The following is a 21,367-nucleotide window of genomic DNA, read 5'->3' on the forward strand; positions in this document are numbered from 1 at the left end:
GAGTGGAGAGGGGAAAATATGAGTAAAAGTATGAGATGATGTACCTACCTATTTTTCCAGAACCGGTCACTTTTTTTATACCTGCAACGGTATTGTGTATTACGAATATACGTTTTATAATTTTACGTAAAATTTTATTTTAATATTGCTTCATATTTTGTTCTCTAATCCATCTTCTATTTTGTATCTGAAATGTTTTTTTATTTTCCTCATTTGTTTGTGTCGAGTGAAACATTGGCATTAACTCCACACAGGAGGCCCAAATGAAAATAATTTCCCTTACGGCCAATGTCGTCTTCGGGGATGCTGTGTAGAGGGTCTTTTGAGGAGAGGCTGGGGTTAGAATGGGCCTTGACACCAAAGACGATTAAAATCATTTCAAACAACTGACGTTTTGATTATGAATTGTGATGTTTCGCAATGGCGGTACTTAAGAATATCTACATACATATTACGTATTCAAATATAACATATTTCCATAATATAATAATATATCTAGAAATACGACGTACACTACACATATCAAAATATATTATAACAATTTTTTTCCGAAGGCGGATATTTTAGTTTTCTTTAAATTGTAGTTAATTGTTTAGATACAATACCTACTTATATACTATTATCGACTTCTTTCTCCTTCCTTCCCCTCTACATGCCCAAACCACCCAAACATCCGATAATGGTCGTAGAATCATCGATGACTCGGCAGTCGCGATTCCATTACAAAATATTTCCACCATCATCATCCAATACAAACTACATATTGACCAAAACATGGACGTTGCTAATGCTAAATGAACTGCGGCTGACAAAACCTGTTGATATCTCCAAATCATAATAAATATTATACCCGTCGGGATGAATCACCCAGGAAACCCATAACTCATCTCTTTATCCGGTTATTCCAACAATGATTCTAACAATTCTAGGACCCGAGCAGTTGGTTCATTGGTTCTCATCCGAGTACGCCGAAGTAGGGATTGACAAATTCCGGTTTCTTGAATCTAAAAATCCGGATAATCCGGATTTTTAAAACTAAATTTCACGAAATTTTAAATAAACTACATGAAAAGGATAAAATATTGTTAGAAGTTGTCCCATTAAGGTAAGCGACACATTGCGTTATACGTATCATGGTTTAGCCTGTTTCAGCAGATCGCTCGCCATACACTACCAATGGGAATGTATAGCTACCGACGTGCTGTAATAGGCCAAGCTACGAAAATATAGCGAAGTTAAATTATCAATCCTTCAATTATATCATGCATTATAGTATAAATACGTTTTCGAATACACATATATGTACATATTTTTAGACAATATTTTTTACATACCTATATACGAATTGTTTTTTTCTATCTTATTTGCTAAAATTATACACTCACTAAATCTTGTGTTTGTGTATGATATTAACATTATTTGATTATAGGGTTAAATAACTTTGTATTATGATTTTCTTTATTCACATCTCTGTTTTTTTTTTTTTGTATTTGCTCCATACATGTTTAGGGATGCTTTCTGAGGGTTTTTTTAAAAAGAAATGAAGAACAGGTTCTGGGAAGGAAAATGATATGAGAGGTGGAAACAAATCTGATTGTCAGTGTGTCCAGGAGTGACAGACGTATGAATCCATCCCTGCCAATGTGGTGTAAGGCGTTAATTCGAGAGAGTCCTGCTGGATGTCTACTTGTTGTGTATGCATAAATCTATGCCTCTTTACCTGCTGAACGCATTAATTTAATAGAAAATGCATTCTAAATAACTGTTTTTTTTATTTTAAATTGCGACAGATTTTTCGAAAATAATCATTATCTACGTATTGTGTGTGTATTTATGCATTCCAAATAACTTTTTTTATTTGATTGAAAATTTTGTTTTCTTATTTGTAAATCTGATATCCGGATTTTTCGAAATCCGGATTATTCTGGTTGCATTCTCTACCGGCCCAATGAATTGAAAATACTCGTGTAAAAATCAGTGCGTTGGTCGTTCGTCATCGTGGGACTGTGAATTGTGACGAATCACCGTTTACCTGAGGCGGAACCCCTACTCACCTCCGTCCCCAAAGACAGCGGACACCTGAGGAATTCCTATCATTCTGTCCTCCACGCTCTACGTATTATTATTACATTTATCTCACGCGAGACAATAAAGTAACACCGCTGAGAGCTCCGTTGTGACTCATCTTTCTCAAACATGCGTCTTTTTGGGACATAATTACTGTTTATTTATTTCTATGAAGCATTATAAAATATTATTGTGGAGTGTAAGGTTAGCGTGTCGATGGAGTTACCGAAAATATGTAGATATTTCGGTGACTGTATCGTGAACGCCTCCCCAGGAGAAATTACTAAAAGTGTGTAAGTAAGAAAAGGTTTTATGTTTTGGAGAGGAAATTGCATGCTTTGGTTTTGTTTAATTTTTGATTTAATATTGTCAATGAATTATGCACTTTCCCGGAAAAAACTTATTGACATAAAATAATGTTAATTTAATAAAAATCTGGTAAAATTATTATTTTTTTCTTAAAAACGGGACTGCAGGCCTTAAACGAATGGATTGATAGAGTTTCTAACAAAGTATCAGTCAAAAGCGAATATTGTATGTTGGTATTGACATAATATTGTCGCGTTCCGTCATAATATATTACTTATACATTCTGAATGACTAATAGTTTATCAGGAAATTGCTCTGTGTGTCAACTAAAGCCAAGAGACTTCAGCTAATAAATGATAAAAACAAGCTTCACCTTTCAGATAGCTGGTATTTCACTCGCTTTGCATTTTCTGTAATTTCAACATTTGAAGACAATATATTAATATATTTTGTTGATTTACAACATTCATTTTTCTAATTATCATTGAGGTTTTGTCTCATTTTGTGACAGTGACATTTTTATTTTATATTTTATTCGTTTCAATGGCAAAGTTTGTACCTGATGTAAGTATCAACCATAATATAAATATAAATTCAAATGTTTAACGGGCCTCCCCACTAGGGAATCCTGTTTTATTGCGGCCTGTAGTTTTATTTTTTATATATTCATAATGTTTTCAAGTTTGTTATCACTTTGTTCTCTCAGCTATGCTTTTTACTTTTATTTTAAATGTGTCCATTTTCGTTTTGTTTTCAAATTTTATTTGGTAGAGCATTGTATGGTTTCGTACATCGACCAATATCGTTGCGTTGTTTTCGTATAATTTATTTAAGTGTATAAATACTTCTTCTGCCTGAGTTCTAACCGGAACTTCCAAAATTATTCTGTATAGTACTCCTTAGTATTCAGAGTTACATTTTACGGAACGAGAGAGATTACAACAGGACTATCAGCGGTATGATATTACTTTCGTGAGCTCTTTTTGTTGTAAAACATTTCTTAAACCCGATCGACTAAAACTGACTTGTGTAACAAGTGTGGCAAGACGGGACGACGCTCTTTTACGGGCAACGACGTGACTCGTCGGCTCTGTTCGACCACAAAAACTCTGACTACAATTGGCAACGGATCCATTCTAAATGGTGATGAATTTTTAATTTTTAATGTATTTCTTTATGTTTATTTCAACTATAGTAACATAGATGTTTTATTATCAAAAAAAATATAAAGACTTGTTTACTTTCATTTTAACTTATTGCAATAAAAATCAATTTCGATGTTTCACCTTTGCCAGGCTTGCGATAAGAAAGATGGAGTTAGAAATGAGCTACATGTTTTGTGCCTGGTTTCTAGGTTATCATTTCATAACAATAAATTTATATAGCACGGTTTTGTGATTGTTCACCTCACGGTACTCGCTCATCTATCATTAAGTGTTGTGTTAGCGTACATAAGTTAGTTGTTACCTTTTCCATTTCATTATTCAACCCTAATTAGAGCCGCTGTGTAACCGGAAAGCCCGATAGGTACAAGTTTTGCAGATGATTTATTGCTGAATGTTTGACAAGTTTTTCCGAGCGTTTATGAGCGAAGTTCGTTTTATTCGCGCTTGAACGGTTTTTTCCGTGGGGGAAACCTGGGAGGAAGATAACGGAGGAGAAAAGCAATAAACGGAATATCTACTTAACAAATAGACATACGCAGGTAATGAATCCATTTTGAATATTGTCTTGGGAAAATCTTAAATGCGTCCCTTTCCTTAGTTTTTCCTTAAGTTCACGACAAAATTTCAATATCGTTATCGTATTTGGTATTTTCTTTTCTTTAAATCACTATTTAATATTTAGATTTGACCCAAACAAATTATGAACTTAATGTTCCTATTTTAAATAAATTTAGAGAATCGACCTAGTTAAAAGTTACAACCTTACTTCTTTTGTTAGACAAAAATGTGTTATTTTTAATTTATTTAATTTCCAGATGGCAAATATAGGTATATACCATGAAGACATTTTGAGGTTTAGCAAGTCCCATAATGTATGATTTAACTACAAAAAATGCTTCTGCGAGTTCAAAATCAAAATCAACATCATTCAAGAGTTTTTGCGGAGACAAACTGATAATTGGAATGAATTAATAATATTACATATTATATTTAAAAGAAAGACTAACATTCGCGGGTTACGAATAACCTGACAATATTTGAAAATCTCCTACTACCACCATAATAAGCAGAAAATATTGCTTGTGTTGTGATGGAAGACTTAGCCAGCCGAGGAATTGAACGTGTGTTGCCTGGGTGGGACCCAAACGCTATAACATCTCAGCTACTAACCGGTCAATTTTCATTTGTGACGTTCAATTTAGTTCTAAACATTATTTGTTGGTGAATTGAATCTCTCTTCTTCTGTTTTATTTAGGCTTCTTTGTGTATTTTTAAGTTCTGTCTTTATTTTTTCAGAGTTCTCGCAAATAAATGTCCAACGGAATGAATCGCGTTAATTAATTTCTATGAATGATGATATTAAATTATTGTCCTTGTAAAAGCTCTGCCTAAACTCCGGCATCTTTCTCTAAAAATAGCCGAGTTTTCTTTTCAGACGCTATTGATATTGAAAAGATTATACAACTTGACAGCTTCTCAAATGATAAATCAGTGAATTGGGTGATTTGTACGGGATCATTTATAACGGCGTTCCTCGGGGCTCGATTCAAAGACCCAAATGAATATTCCCCATAGCGAAGTCTTCCATAATGGATTCCCATCAAAGGTGAGCATTGATTGATGAAACGATAAAATATTTTGTATTCATTGCCCTAAAAAGGGTCGTTAATATTATTTCTTATAGCGGTTAAGGCTTTGTCGCCATCGTGATTCAGTTTCCACCCCTTTGAAGAAATGTAAAATTAGGCGAGGTCCATTCATTGTTCCCTGGGGAATGGTTTAGAAATTCCCCTCCTTTGTTTTTTCGAACGAAGCGGTTATGATGACAAATATTTCAGTGATTGTAAGAAATATTCAATTAATAATATCAATTAGCAATAGGATAGATATTTTTAAAGATTTATTGCATGAAAATATTGGTACGTCTTAGATTGTAATTAATGACAGTAAAAATCGTAATTGTGTAAAAAATGTGTTTAAATGTCTATCACGAGTATAATACTAACTAATCATAACACCATTTCACGCAATGGTAGGCAGAGAAGATTGATTGCTATACACCTCTGTATTTGCATATACTCCTTGCTTCATTCACATTCATGCATATTGTTCCATTGCCTAGAGACCCGGGTCAAATCGATTTCAATTTTATTATGCTATCTTGCAAAATACATCAATCAACCAATTTATTGACCACTGTCGTAGATTCTAGATACTCTCAGTATCGCCCTGGGGAGAGACCACCATTTAAAATTTAAGCATCGCTTGAAAAGGCTGGAATTATGATTAGCGAGCAGTTAGATCTACATATAAATACGACTCATAGGTACCAAAGCGATCCACAGAATAGAAATTATTTTTTGGCTGTACATAATAATATATGTGGTTCGTTGTTAGGTAACTGATAAATATATTAGTTTCTCTTGCACCTGGGTTAAATGCTCGACCTTCAAGTCCGTAGGCGAGACCTGCCACTCATTTCACAAGACAACCTATCTTTCTCACCATCCGACATAATCGCCAGAGGTGATTTATTTCCCGAGATTTACCGTGACTCAAGTTAAATCTTTGAATATTATTAACTTTCACCATTTGTAATAACTAATAAGCAATTAGACCTGTACGCCTAAATTATTACATAATAATTATACCAGGTGTTGAATAACCCATTTTCATTTAGCCTTTCATTTTTTTACTAATTTTTCTACACGCCCTGAAGAGAAAATGTTGTCTTTACCAATTTAAAAGAAATCTAATGATCCTTATTTAATATTACAAGACATTGCCAGTGAAATTGTTTTTGTACTCGAGAAAAAATTTCTATATTTGAAAATGTTTATTTATTTAATTCAATTTGAACGTTTTTTTATAATTTACAGATCTATCTTATTATAAATGTACCGTTTATACAATGTATTTGCCAAAAACCTTGCAAGAGCGTTGTAGGACATGAAAAACATGTCGATTTTTGATCAACTACATTTAGGAAGTACGTGGCTCTCCCCACGGGTGAGTTCATGTCAAATTCGTGCGGCTCGTTCTACAGTAAATGAGGTTATGGCGACTTCCTCGAGATTGGTCTGGTACAAAGAAATTTATTTGAGCCAGAATGAGTGGTAATTGTTAATGCCATTATAATAGTATCCGTAGAAAAGCAAAAAAAAAATTAAAAAATTCTTTGAAGTTTTAAGTTCATCAGAATTAATGCAAAACTGAGCTTTCTTCTGGCTCAAAAAAAAGATTATAGTTCGGAAAGCTCAAAGCTTGTAGCTGAATACGTAAAGATAGTAGTTGAGAGAAGCTTTAGGAATGTCCTTCCGAATAAAAGGTATTCCACTACAATGCAAACGCGCGAATAATGGTCATGTTGGCAAGTGGAGATGAGTCTCCAGCGCGAGTTTGTTAACATTATACAGCAGCTTTAAATTGGCCCATTCATTAATTAGCGTTGAATGAGACACGGCGTGGAGGGACGATCTGGATGATAGATGAGAGTGGCTTTTCTAAGTGTTTTGGTATTTTGGTTCTGTCATAAAAATATTTTGGATATATTGCAACCCAAAGTGAGAACCTGATCCTGGAAAAACTCATGTTCACCGGCAAAGTGTTTGGCTAGAGATGCGGAGAAAGATCGCCGATACGTTGGAGTGAACCATAGTCTTTCAAAGACTACCTAATCAGGGAAATGAATTAATCTGTCAGTTTACAGGCAACTCGCATTGTAATAGGTACCACTTATCAGTCCTCGAATATAAAATCCGTTTCGTTCTTTCTACAATGGCACGCAAATTGCTGATTGCGTAAAAACTTGGCTTCAAATCCCAAATCGGGTTTGTTTACAAAATTGAATATTTTGTTACACTATTTAGTTAGTCACTCTAACAAATGTAGTAAATTTTACCGAATTTTCTCATTTTTAACGTCGCTACGTCAGGCGGTTCGTTTAAAAACGAACATTAGATCCAACGCAGAAAAATCCCATAATGCACTGCGCTCCAAACCTTTACCTTACTTTATCGAACTTTACTTTTCTGCGCAGGGACCAGTTATTTGATGTCTGATGTCGTAGTTTATTCAAAACATTCTCGAACCCTCCTCGTGCCAAAAATATGGTCACGTGGTTTGTAAGCATATCAATTTGGATGTCTTTGGAGTGAACAAATATCACAGGCGTCCAAAATGAGGAAACTTCTAAAGAAAAAAAACAACAACAAAATGTTACCTGTTAATAGTAGCTATTATACCCAATGAGAAATTCCAGATTTTTATTTTAAAGCCCGTTTTCGATCACGTTGACGTTCATACAAACTTTTCATAATATGTATCACCGTACCGTTCCCATGTCCACTATGCTCCGACATCTCACTATGTTGACAGTCGCCGACCAGCCGCCTTACGATTTTAACTAACTGATAAACAAACCATCACGCCGTTTTTGACGCAGATGTCGGGGAAACTACCAAACTAGGTCTTGACGCATACTCCTTGCTTCGTTCACATTCATACATCATCTCATACATTCCCTCCTATTAGTCTGATTCTTGACATGTCTTCTTCTGGCGTCCTCGACTTTTTCTAACATTCACATTCCTTCTTCTTACTATATTTTCTTTACTTATTCTCCCCTTTATTTATGCCTTAACCATTTAAGAGTCCGCTCTTAATCTTAATCATTTAGTCCACATCAGCCTCGCATTCTTTCAGAATCTCCACAATTTCCGCACGGCCATACATGGTTTTACCCCTCTGGGATCTCATTTCTGCAGCATTCAGTCAACTTTCGAATATTGTGAAATTAATCCCAACCGCTTCATTCTTTTCATACCTATATTAATAAAATACGGCCCGGCGCAACCGAAGTATTGGCCAAACAGAAATAAATTGGTCGTGGTTATGCAGAAATCGTCCAAACCCAAAAATATAAAACTTGAAAATTTCACGATACAAAAGCATATTACGGCTTTTCTGAAGTGAATATAAGAGTTTTTTCACTGTGAAAATTTGTGGCAATAAATAGATAATTTGTCATATCTCAGTGTGTTTTTTTTTAATAATTGCATTTCATAGTTTATCCTACGTTTTATTTTGTTGATGCTTTCTACAAAATGTTGAAATTTCAAAGTGATTAGTACTAATTCGTTTTATGTGGGTTGGATGTCCGCTTTGGAATAGTTGGCGAGGTATATCTAACGCGTCATTTTTCTATGCATCTGGATTTAACGTACCTACATATTCTATGAAATATGAAAACATGGTTGAAAAATAAGATACTAGGTAGTTAGTAGGTGTAGGTACATATGTCCAAATATCGGACTGTAAGACGCAGTTCAAGCCTCTGAGTATGTAATAACAATTTTTGACTGTCCTAAAACGGGAATTCCTCCTAGTTGAGCAGTCAAAGTATTTTTTGTGTATATGTGTCATTGTGTCATCACCTGTACTAAATAAATAAAATTATTTGGCGCTATTTTTCTAAAATTTCTCCCAATATACTCCTGATCATGTTAGTGCAATAAACGCCCGGGTTGCCGGCAATAAAAAAAAAAAGTTACCCTTTCAATCGAGCCCTGCTACGGTTTACCGGGAACTAGCTCAATTGTGTGGCTAGTTCATGAACGACTCATCGCTAATGTGTAGGAAAACTCGATTTAAACTAATTGTGGGTTGGACACTTTCTGCGTAAATACTTTCAGTTTAGAGTAGGGTTTCGCTTCCTCCATACCCTTCGTCAAATAATTTGGCTTTCGAATCTTCATAAGCCGACAGTCTAAGGCCAACTTAATCGTCATTAATATCGGTGTTCTTGTTCGGGGATGGTAATAGCAGATATTCTTCCCTCATTCCCTCACTTCTCAGCATTCCGTTCTCACTCCATCCATTTCATCACCTTTCTCGACCCTCGTCATCATTTTTCAACAAATATTTTAAATTTCAAACCATCATCAGTTATCATTATTGAAGAAGGACTACTCGAGGCCGGAATGCCGATGCTGGGTATTTTAATTTTGGATGATATCGGTCCCACCTGCTATTCGAGTAATAATAATAATTCACATAGCACTCTCTTTAGGGTGAATTGCCTAATCCAAAAAAAAAATAATAATATTTGGCTATTTTATATAGCGCCGTTTTCGTGAAAAATCAAGATTGAGTGAAACAAATGGGTTTTATTTTATGTACTTATATTTAGAACAGAAAAGCATTACATTTTTTTATACAATTTTTTGTTCCATATTTTCCAATTGTTCAATAATAGAAAATCGACGAAACAATTTTTATAATAATATCTATATACTCCACAATCCACATTATCGTGAAAGTCTTATTAATCATCAAACATTCCAATTTCGGTTGTATAAACTGTGCGTTAGTTAGTCCTACGTGAAATCTGGTTCAATAAACTCAAATTTTCTTTGACTTTAAGTGTCATCCTCAAAATTGTAACTGCTTATGTGACGAATTCAGACAAGCGATAAATACCCATAATTTGATATTTAAACATTAAATTATTTTAATCGTCGTTTTCAAAAGTGATAATATAATATCCCGTGATTTTTCACGGGTTTGCGCTAGTTTCAGTAAATGTAAAAAATCATGCATTATGTGGGACATAAATATATTCTAAAATGTAAAATGAAAGTACTTACACAGATAATTACAGCGCCCTTGAGGTGTTTTTGCACAAAAACGGCGCTATACAAGTCATCCAAGTATTATTATTATTATTATTATTTAGTTCTAGTTCTAGTATCTGCTGTCTTTTTCATTTTCATACAAGACGCATGAGAAAGAAAATCTTTCGTCGATGACGTACATGCGACCTCTCTCTGTGACTACTTTATAAGGCATTCAAACAAAGAGGAAATCTAAAAAAATGATTGCTCATAATTTTATCAGCAAAGTTTCGGCATTTTTCCAGAGGTAGTTGCTTTTTATTTTGCTGTAACACTTTATAATATACTTTACATTATACGTTTTTCACTCTAATAAACGGCAGTTGTAATAAATTGCGTTTCAAATTGGTATATCATCCGCCCCGCCCTCCTTCCCGCACGTCGTGTGAGTTATGTACGTTATTTTAGGATCGGAATCCCCCAGTCTCCCCTCTCCTTTACCTACAATCTCTCCCCACCTACTCTCCCAACTCCCCCCACCTACCGGGTGACTTTGAACGCCATCTTTTCTAGGTCGCGCCCGCCTGACGTTTGTTTGACAGTTGTTCGCGTTCTTTTGTTCGGTGCGGAGGAAATCGTGTACGATATAATAATCATTGTTGGTAAACGTCAAGCGGGCGGTACGCACGTGTTCATGGTTCGCCGGTGCTAAACGCTCATTTTAAATATCTAGTGAAAGTGTATCAAAGAGTTACATGACCATTACTAACATTGAGTGATAATACTCTCCCTTTTAGTTAAGTGTTGTTATTTTACAGTGATTCGTGTTCCATGTTGTTTGGACCGCCTAGCCCTAAATGAAATAATTTCCTGAAACCATTTGGCGATATACAAAAGGCTTTTTTATTTTAAACTCCGTCACCATCATTTTAAATGTGATTTAACCAAATTGAAATGTGTATTATGTGATAATGTTTCTACCATCAGTGAAATGCGGTCACGATAAATTAGTAGGTATTTTGTGGTTTTCATTATAAAACGTTTTTTATTATAAAGTTTTTTTATATTTACTAAACCTGAGTGCGAAATAAAATAAAATTATCTGTCACTATAGAAATATTAACTTAGTGTTTAGTTTGCAACAGAAATATTGTAAAATATATTAATTTCAGTTATTATGTAACTCCAGTTCAATGAACTCTAAAAATTAGATTTGCTTTGAATTTAATATTTAAGTATCATTTTCAAAATTGGAATTGATTGTGGGAACAATTATTCAAACAAGCTATATAAATGTGTACCAAAATTATTTTATTCCAATTAATAAATTGCTAAATCTTCATTTGTAATGTGTGTATCTTTTGTTTAGAGGTTTGACAGTTTTTCAAGTTTTCTAACGGTGTTCATTCCAATGCTATTTTTTATGTTTAAAATTGACAATGGTTGTTTTTGAAAGTCAATTCTGAAACAAATTTATTTTTATAAACATTTCAAATTCACAAATCTGCTAACGCTATAGTAAGAACTATTTTATACGCTTCTCGAAAAAATCGAAGGGCTGATTTCCATTTATTTTAAAATTAGTAAAAAAACAAAAAATAAAGATTTTTAATTTAATTTTAATTTTATTAAATTTTAATTAAATAGTAGTGTTTTCAAAGTTATTTATTTTATTTAAATTAAAAAGCTAGTTTAAAATTTTATTTGTCTATGTAAATGAAATTTGTGCAGGTTAGATTTGGTTAGTAGACTATTTACGTTGTTTAAGCCGGTTTTTTTAAATAATAATATATATAAATAAAAATGTAGATGTTCGTTTGTTCCAAATCTTAAATCTCCGTGTGTTCTTCGCCGTTTTTGTAATATTGACATAAAGTTGCATTCGAATACGCGTGTGTATTCTATATTATATAGATGACACCTGTGAGAGGTTAAAATGTCTTTTTATTTTTAAACAGCGCCATCTGTTGGACGTAAAAGCAACACGCGCTAGTTTCTCTATCTGCACAGACGGACTCAGATGGTAATTAATAAGAGGTTACATTGATTACGCTTTTTTTAAACACAATTAATAAAAATACTTTTTTTATAATTTTACTTTATTTGTTAAGACTTCTTCAAAAACTTTGTTATTTTGTTAATCGATAAAAATCCACATCATTAGAAATCTGTGTGCGTTCGCTATCATTATTTTTTAGTAGTTTTTTATGTCTAAAACAAAGAACTTTTTTATTTGTAATTATTGTCAAGACACAAAGGCATTTTCTTTCTTCGATAGTAAAATGTAGTTACTTCATTATTATACACACGGTGTCCGGAAATTCATAGTACAAACGGGGAAACTGGAATCCACGTCACATTTGGAGTCGTATTTTGTGTTATAACTTATTTTCAATTCAACAGGAAAAAAAGTAGACAATACTAAAAATATGTTAAGATCGAAAAAAATAAATTTTTGAGGGTGTGATATAAGTTGTTCTACAAGTTTCCGGACACCGTGTATATCTACGAACATTTTTTAATGTAAACATATTCCCGACTGTTACGTTATTAATTACTTTTTTTCAATACATCTATTTGAATTACGCTTCTGTTTTCGTAAATAATTTAATGAATGAATGCATGCAAAATTAACCCTCTTCCTGATATCCTATCTTGATGATACTTTTGGCAAACAGACTCGTTGTTGATGACAGTTCATTGTGGCAATAGCACATACACTCGCTGACATATACGAATTTTTTGAAATTGACATTACAACAGTTAATATGTGAAATAAATGTCTGTCCTACCAATTGAGATTTGGCTCAGTTGTTAGTCCCTGTAGAGGAAGTTTCGATCCTAAATTAAACCAAAAAATATGTTTCAAAAGTTAACCCTCCAGGCCTCGGGAGCTCATTACTAGCCACAAACATCATATTCCATTACAGCCTCTGAAGGACAGATCTGACCGGGGCGTTCATACGTAATAAAAGTATTTTAATCTCTTTTTATATAGTGCGTAGATAGGTGATTAGTTCGTCATTTGAAAGATAAATAATTATTCTTTTCAGTTTGTATTAAATATTTATACCGAATTACGTAGATAAAATAAATAAAAAATGTCCAAGTGCATGATTTACGAATCGCCAGGATTTTTTCATTGACAGTTTTGTAAGTAAAAATATTATTTTTTTATGGAAACTGCATAAAAAGTGACGTGACAGATTTCTTACTAATTACCCACACAAAAGGAATGTGTTCTATAAATATTGAATTCTTACAATATTATGGACGTTCCGAGTCAAAATGTCTCGGTAAGTTTTTTTGTTAAATTTTTAATGTTTGATATAAAAAAATTTTTTTTTTATAACTATCAATGTTTATTTCAAATACAAACATTTCAAAGATAATTTTATCCAATTTCTAAAATGTTTTTTCTTTTACGACAACTTGAAAAATACGCAATATGTAGCACATTTTAAATACCTCGGGAGCATTCCAAAATTCCGTGAAACTTCACCATGTCGTTGGGACTTGTTGGTAAAATTATTTTAAAACCTGAAGGGTTAAATACATTGTGTTTTAGTAAAAACAGACGAATTATAGTAAAAAAAAAAACCTTTTACTGGTTGATTTCTACGTACCTTTTAATATTTTTAGTGCCAGTAACGCATTCATTCTTCCTCCTGAAATGCTCCTGTCGGGTGTTACATTATTTTAATCTCTTTAGAAGCACACCAACAATATGATACGTGTTCGCTACATTATGTCATAAACTTGGTCGTTTCGAGTTATATATAAATTCGATGCGTATTTTTGCATTAATAATTTGATGGCGCCAACTCCCGATGTCTAGAACCGAATTGCTTTCACTTGGGTCGTTAAATGATTGTCGGAATGATACATTAATATTTTCACTGGGCGATATTATTATTTCCATTTCGCCCCATTTTTCGACGTAGTCATTTTTCTTCCAATTTGTCGTGGAATAAAATAAATGACTTTCATTGCTGCGTCGACAGTATTGCTATAATATCTTTCAGCGTTTATTTCACGAGCAATTTATAAACACAAACGATGATTATGTAGTTAAATGTTAATTTAACACTATAACGACCGGCTACTGCTGCATACCTATAAAGACCGCGACCGTCATATTGACGTCTGAACACATGTGAGTGTAATTTTTGGTATAATATAAAATAAATAAAACAATAATTAATGAAACTGCTTACCTTATTTAATTAGGTACACATTTATTAGAATATAATCTACTAACACAAACGAAACAAATATTCGGCGACTTGAAATACGTGCGCAGAGATCAACATGATAAACTAACTAACAACAACATCAAACGACAGTGACCAATCAACGTACAGATCGAGTTCGAATAATATGGGATACCGAAAGAAAGAGACAGACAGATTAGTAATATCATTTTAAACATTAAAAAGGAATATTGTAAAATTAGAACATTGAAAAAGATTGGAAACAAACTCAGCTCAATGGCCCTTACCGTCACATTGACGGCGGCGGTCTTTGTAGGTAAAAATCATTATATTTCAAAAAGTTTGTAAGAAACTTAACTGTTTTTTGACAATAGTCGTTAATTCAAGAATCATGAAGAGTTTAAAAAATCAATTGGAACAATAAACTTTAAACCGTAGCCGTAATTTTGACGGCTACCGTTAAGCCATTAGTAAGTAGTAAGCATTCCCTCATAAACGTTTATTGAACACGTCATTTTCAAAACTTCGCATACCTACCTAGGTTTGAATTGGCATCATCTAAAACCTTAAGAAGCGTGTTTTGGACATTAAGTTCAATTAGGTTAGTTATTTTAGGTAAAATTAGTCAAAAATATTCGAATATCGACATTTCTTTTTGAACAGAAAAACAATTTAAATGACTTGTAAAAGGGCGCACGCACTCCGATTAAACGCAGCCGTTTTGCGTTTTCAGCTATTCCAAAACCGATTAACTATCACCAGGGTCACATTGAGAGCATCTACAACTCAATATTTCTCAATTTTGAAGACATTTTTTCTCTTTTAAGCCGTACTGCGATTAAACTTAGCGGTTTTGCGTTTTCAGCTATTCCACCATTTGGAATCGGAGCGTTTTTTGAAATGGCTTTAGACGTGTTTGTTGACCAAATCTGAATAAATTTCCTCTCCCCTACTCCATTCTGCCTCTCAACATACCAAATAGAAATACCATAATCCCGCTGACTCTGAACCGTTGGGAGCAGTTGGAACTCTTGTGCGGTATTCAAATAAAATACCAAACAAAGTACTTACCTAGGATTAGAATCGTTTTTTCGTTATTTTTTCAAATCCCTTTGCCGCAGTTGATCCGGCTCGAAGGATCGCTATTAAAAGTAAAATTAAAATGGTCTAAACGCGCGAACCTTCCAGATACGTCTTGAATTCCCTCGCATAGACGATTTCCCGAGAAATGCAGTATTAGTTTACCCGTTAAGCTCCCCTTATTGAGCTTTATTTCCCCCGTACAACATTTCCTAACCTTTGACAGCCCAACAACTCAAAGGGGAATACGAACGGCACAGTGTTAGATGTGACGTTGGCTTAATTCGATGAAAATGCCGACAGTGTTTCCCAGTAAACCGCTAATTTCTACCAATCACTCCTGTTCTGTACCTGTATGTTAGAAAGCAGCAACGGTGTTTTCATTAAAATATTTGGGAATTGTAATCACTGAATCATCAACATTTTTTTGTTGAACAGTTAAAATACTAGTAACATATCGATACTGATAACGTCTACAGTTAGGCGTCACATCTCTACGGAACTTGTAGCGGCCATCTTGGACATTTCCCCCCATTTAATATTATCAATTATCTTGTCGGTTCGTAGCATTTATTCTAACACAAAGTAAACAATCGGCGTACGCCATTGATGTATTTTTAGTCAATGGTGTACGCCCAAGAAGTATTTTTAACGATATATACATATTTAATCATATTACAATACACATAAAATATACAATGATTTAAATGAAACATTTTACAATAACCGATATTTTAGAGTTCTTGCTAAAATGACTTTTGAAATCTTTAAGGCCAATGTTGAAAATGTCAAGAGACCTAGAGGTATCATTTAGCAGCACCATACCTCTTGTCATGCTATGCTGGGCCATAACGTTCGTTCTTCCGTGTGGAATATAGAGCAAGTCGTGGCGTCGACCCTGACGGTAGTTGTTCGGTACAAACAATTTATAGCATTCCAAGAGGTATGGGCTGTCAATGTAATAGTTCATGATTTTAAAAGCTGTTACTTGAAGGGTCCCATTTCTCCTAGATTGGAGACTTTAGTAGTGCGTTTCGGAGAGCAAATCTATGTGATGCATAAATCGTAGTTATTCACCATGCGTTCTCATACGAAGATATCTTAGAATTTTTTTATAATAATAATATAATTGTGAATCTTGAATAGTAAGTCTCCATTATTTAGATGAGAATGATGCATATTATGTCAAAGTAAGGCGAGAAGTAAGGTGAGAAACGACAAGTTTGTTGAATATCATTAATATGTATACGTTATATTATTATGACTAATATGCAGAAGTAGCAGATATTGTAATAGCACCGAAAGAGCTTGCAAAAAAGAAATTCACATATTTTTTTAAAATAGTTAATATTTTGTTTCCTGTAGCCTGATTGTAAATTTTATTTGTAAAATTTAGTTATCACATAAGTAAGTAGGTACCTACTTGTACAGTAAATACATAAATAAAAAAAACGATGACCAATTTTCTTCTACCCTTTTTAAAAAAATTGTATGGTAATAAAATTTAAAACATCTGTCGAATTTGATCTAGTACCTACCTGACACCGTTTTGTGTTTTTATTTGTTATCGAAACTCTGAAATCTAAGCCGAAATTGCAGCCGCCCGACCAATGATTGCGCCGACCCAACAAAGGTACACACTACACACCAGCGCCAAGCTTTACTCCACTGTTGTTGTAGGGATGTGCTCTGAATCCGAAACGAGGCCCGAATCGACATGCGGCGGTAGCTACCTCTGTAACTCTGTACCCCTGCAAGCTGCGGGTACCAGGCTCTAGTGTTGGTACACCGCACTCGCCGGGATTACACGTCAGTTATGCCAGAACCTTCCCACCGATATCCAGTAGCCGGCTTTGTCGTTTGACTTTTGATTTACTGCCTCGGAACAACAAATCAGCCGCTGGTATCGGCAGACGTCATTGGAATTTCGGCTTTTCAAAGTTGTATTCAAATTGGCTGATTCAGTCCAAATTGCGAGTTCTGGCGAATAAAGATTTTCATATACTTGTGACACACATCATTACGAGGCAAAACAAGATCATTTTTCAAATGTGTGTTATATTTGTAAAACGACATTTGTCCATGTACTTATTTAGCGGATTGAGTTTTGTTTGTGGATAGAAAACTACTCAATCTTTTAGTTTATGTTGATCAAAATGTGACACAAAAATAACATTTTGTCATAGTACTGTTTGTAAGAGTTTTCATTTGTCCATAGAAATATTATCCGTTTTGCATATCATTTCTGTGGTTGGAAATTTTCATAGTTACATGTTCCACTAAATAACCATTTTTGTAGTTTAGGTATATATTGTTCTTAAATTTTGAACCTTCTAACATTCGCAATGTATTTCGAGAAGGCAATTTTTGATTTTCAAATTAACCTTCTGTGGCCACCATATAATATAATGAAAAACTAAACAATTATAATTCGTCTTTTAAAGATTAGGACTCATTTGAACTAATTACGAAACATTTCTATGTAATATTTGTTTAGCTGCCACTTTGTAATCTTCAATAGATCATACCGTCATATCCAACGGCCGCACTAATCCCAAAGTTTCGTTTTTACGTTTACTTATTAGTTTATGTAAATTTTGTAAGAAGATTAATGACTTTAACCTTTGAAATGTATACAACGTTGATACCCACTAAGAGTTTATTGGACCTAACTCGTTTTTCTATACCACGTGTAGTTTTTTTGTTGGTTTTTCGTGTGGCTTAGAGTTACCTCTAAATGTAATTTGTTTGAGTCAACTTAAAGTATTCGACATTCCGTTGCAATTAATTTATAGTTACGTTGCATGCCCTTATTAAAAACAGATCTATAGGCCAACGCATTAAAGGTAATCCCTTTGGTCTGAATGGCTTCTCGTCCAATTTGTCCGGATGGGATATTTCTTAATCTTTCTTTTCTCAGACACAGCCTAACAATAACCCGCCCCTTTTCCTTTCCCTGCTTCGGTCCATACAGCTTCTCGCATTTGTAAAGCCCTCATCCAGGATTCTGAACACCGAGTGTTCGAAAGAACCGATGGACCCCTGAAAAGGACTTAATATTGTTAATTGAATTTAAAGACGATCCCGTAGCATTACAAGACAAATTATTTCTGGTAAAAAATCTGTTCCGTCTTGTTAGACTCCTTAAAGAATATTTTTTTTATCCTAACGAGCTTACAAAGTAATATAAAAGAGTCGTTATCACTAACATTAAAGTTACTTTCATGTTTTAAAATCTTATTTTTGTTGTTGGGAGAAGAATGGTATTGTAGTTTTATGCTCTTTATAGAAGTAATTAAAAATAATATTTACGCTAAATAGATGATTTCTATGATAGAGTTTTAGTGTAAAGTTAACTCATAAACGCTTTACAATTTGTCCAAGAAACTTTTAATTTAAAAAAAGTAATAATATATGACATGTTCCATGACACATTACCCTATTTCCAATTTATGCGTGCAAGTATATCCTGCCATATTTTGTTTCTCAATGTGAACTACATGTTTCAGTTTATTAAAAGTAAGGTCATACATTTCCTTCACTTTTCCACACAAATTGTGTGCCGTATCCGTCCCGTTTTACGTGGTTTTATTATCTGAAGTTATATTACAAAATGAATAAAATAATATTACAAAATGAAAATAATCAATCGTGAACGTCCTGACCAATACACAATTTCCATGATCTCCCTTTACAGTTTGTACAAAAATGCTAGCTAGATGTTCGTGAAAATGGTTGTGCAATTTTAACTCTGCTCTCAACGTTTTGCAAATGATTTTATCCAACCATACCCATTCCGAAATTCCATGATATCAGTATACAGATTTGACAAGCATACTAACAAGGACGCTAGTGAAATTTATGCTGTAATTTCAACCATACTCTCAACCTCACTCGTGCACGTTCAAAGACTTGATCCGCCTCCAACTTCTCCCACAACAAAGGGACAAACTAAAACACCCTACTCAACACCTCACCTTACTCAAGTTCCTCTATTTGTCCTACAGAATGAGGTTTGGAACACGAAACTAGTCTTGAAGATGTTTTTGTGTTTCCAGCCTCCGTACCAGAACTGGTCTTTCTAGTCTCGACTGGACCACTTCTCCTTTCGTTCGACTGCATTGTTGGTTTTTTTTGTTTAGTTCGTTTTCTGTTTCATTTCATTTCGTTCCTTTTCCATTCCGTCTTCGCTGGCCTCGTAATTTGTAATTTGTTACTCCACGATGTTATTTTTTTAAGTTGCCCATTGTTCATGGTACATTTGCGATTTAGACGGTTCGTGGTATTGACCTGAATCGAGTGTCTGACGTTTTGATTAGATATTTGCTAGTACCTAGAAAAAATACAATTAAATTTATTGCATCATGTTGATGTTCAATCCCCGGACCAATTTATCATTTCGATGGCTTGAGGATTAATATATAAACCATTATTTCAAAATATTTTAAGTTCAGAGATTTGATATTTCGCTTGGAAACTTTGATTTTAACGTTTTAAAATTTATAACTATTCTTGGAATAGTGTGATTAAGATAAGCGATACATTTAAAAAGCTTTGTTCGGTCCTTATTTTTCTTTCTAAAATTGACAATTGATCCTGTTGTTATATACATCATAGTAGTGATTAGGATAAGCGATATATTTAAAAAGTCTTGTTCGGTCCTTATTTTTCTTTCTAAAATTGACAATTGATCCTGTTGTTGTATACTGTTGTTGTCTATACAATCATTTGTACATCACTTAGTATATTTTTCAATTCATAATATTATTATGATAAGAGTCACTCACACGTGCCAAAATCCAAATCTACTGTTAGTAAGTATTAGACAAACACATCTGCTCGCATATTTACACAAACTTCAATATCTGACAATTCTTGGCTCTGTATGCTGTGCAAATATTTAGTATTTTTGTACGTGGTAGGTATATCAAAATGGTCATTATCGATAAGATAAAGATAACTTGCGTATAAAACCTCATGCACTGCTAATTTACGTTGTATTTTTTATGTGAAACGAGAGTTCCCACTGAACTAGAACTATGTGTTCTTTATCATCTATTTAATTTTCTGAAATGATACCCGCTGTTGTTATTCAAGGAGATTCCACTGAGAATTTAACCCTTTGATGATTCAAGCTAGAAAATGTAAAATTTGTGTGTTCTTGACAATCCATGTTTTTTGGCTAACAATTAACACCAATTTTTTACAAATTAAAAAATTTAATCCGTCTTTCTTTCTGTACATTTTATTTATATTGGTGGTATAAAAAAAATCATAAAATTCAATAATTGACCGCTCTGAACTATTATTATACTCGATTTCTTTCCATATACCTCGCAAACCAACATCGAGGCGATGCCTACCGTATTATTGCGACAACTCCAGCACGGAATCACAATTGTCTACTCCCGTTCGCCGTATATAGAATTTGGTTGGTGATCATAAGAATGTTGTTGACACATTTAACGTATCAATCACCAAAAAATATAGACATGTCTTAGTAGAATTTATGTCGACAAACATAACGACAAATCTAAATGAACAAACCGTCAGCTGTATTGTATTTTGTTTTTTGATGTTATGCTCATTTAAATGTTCTAAGTGTTAAAAATAAACATGAAAAAGTCCAGCTGTGCATCAAATTCAAAATAAATAAATAAAGGTTGGCTTGTGACCAGGTGGTAATTTCTTCCAACCAATATTCTTTATTCGAAAAGCCTTTCGAAATGCAAAACCTTTGTTTGTTCATATCACAAACCAATGCTTTGGAAACCAAAAAACCATCCAACGCTATCTTATGTATAAAACTATTCATTATTTATAGTACCCCCATCTCATTCATTGACTGATACACTAAATCATTTGCTTCTTCGTTGTGTCCAATTAATTAGTATATTTATTTTTTTTTATTTTTGTT

General features: G+C 33.7%; 1 protein-coding gene across 3 annotated transcripts in view; it reads left to right on the forward strand.

Moving 5' to 3' along the window:
• Positions 1-21,367, forward strand: part of brat (tripartite motif-containing protein brain tumor) — a 652,026-nt gene that overhangs the window by 236,953 nt on the left and 393,706 nt on the right. Inside the window, exon 1 of one of the 3 annotated variants that reach the window (XM_089644614.1) lies at positions 10,767-11,170. The exons of 1 other annotated variant lie outside the window; for it this stretch is intronic. The gene's annotated coding sequence lies outside the window, so the exon portion shown is untranslated. Of the gene's footprint in view, positions 1-10,766; positions 11,171-21,367 lie in introns of those variants that run through there. One more of the 3 variants, XM_089644612.1, reaches the window with a different exon arrangement.

Source organism: Hesperophylax consimilis, chromosome 21 (genome assembly GCF_061612785.1).
Source record: "Hesperophylax consimilis isolate HC1 chromosome 21, BYU_Hcon_1.0, whole genome shotgun sequence".
Lineage (NCBI taxonomy): Eukaryota > Metazoa > Arthropoda > Insecta > Trichoptera > Limnephilidae > Hesperophylax > Hesperophylax consimilis.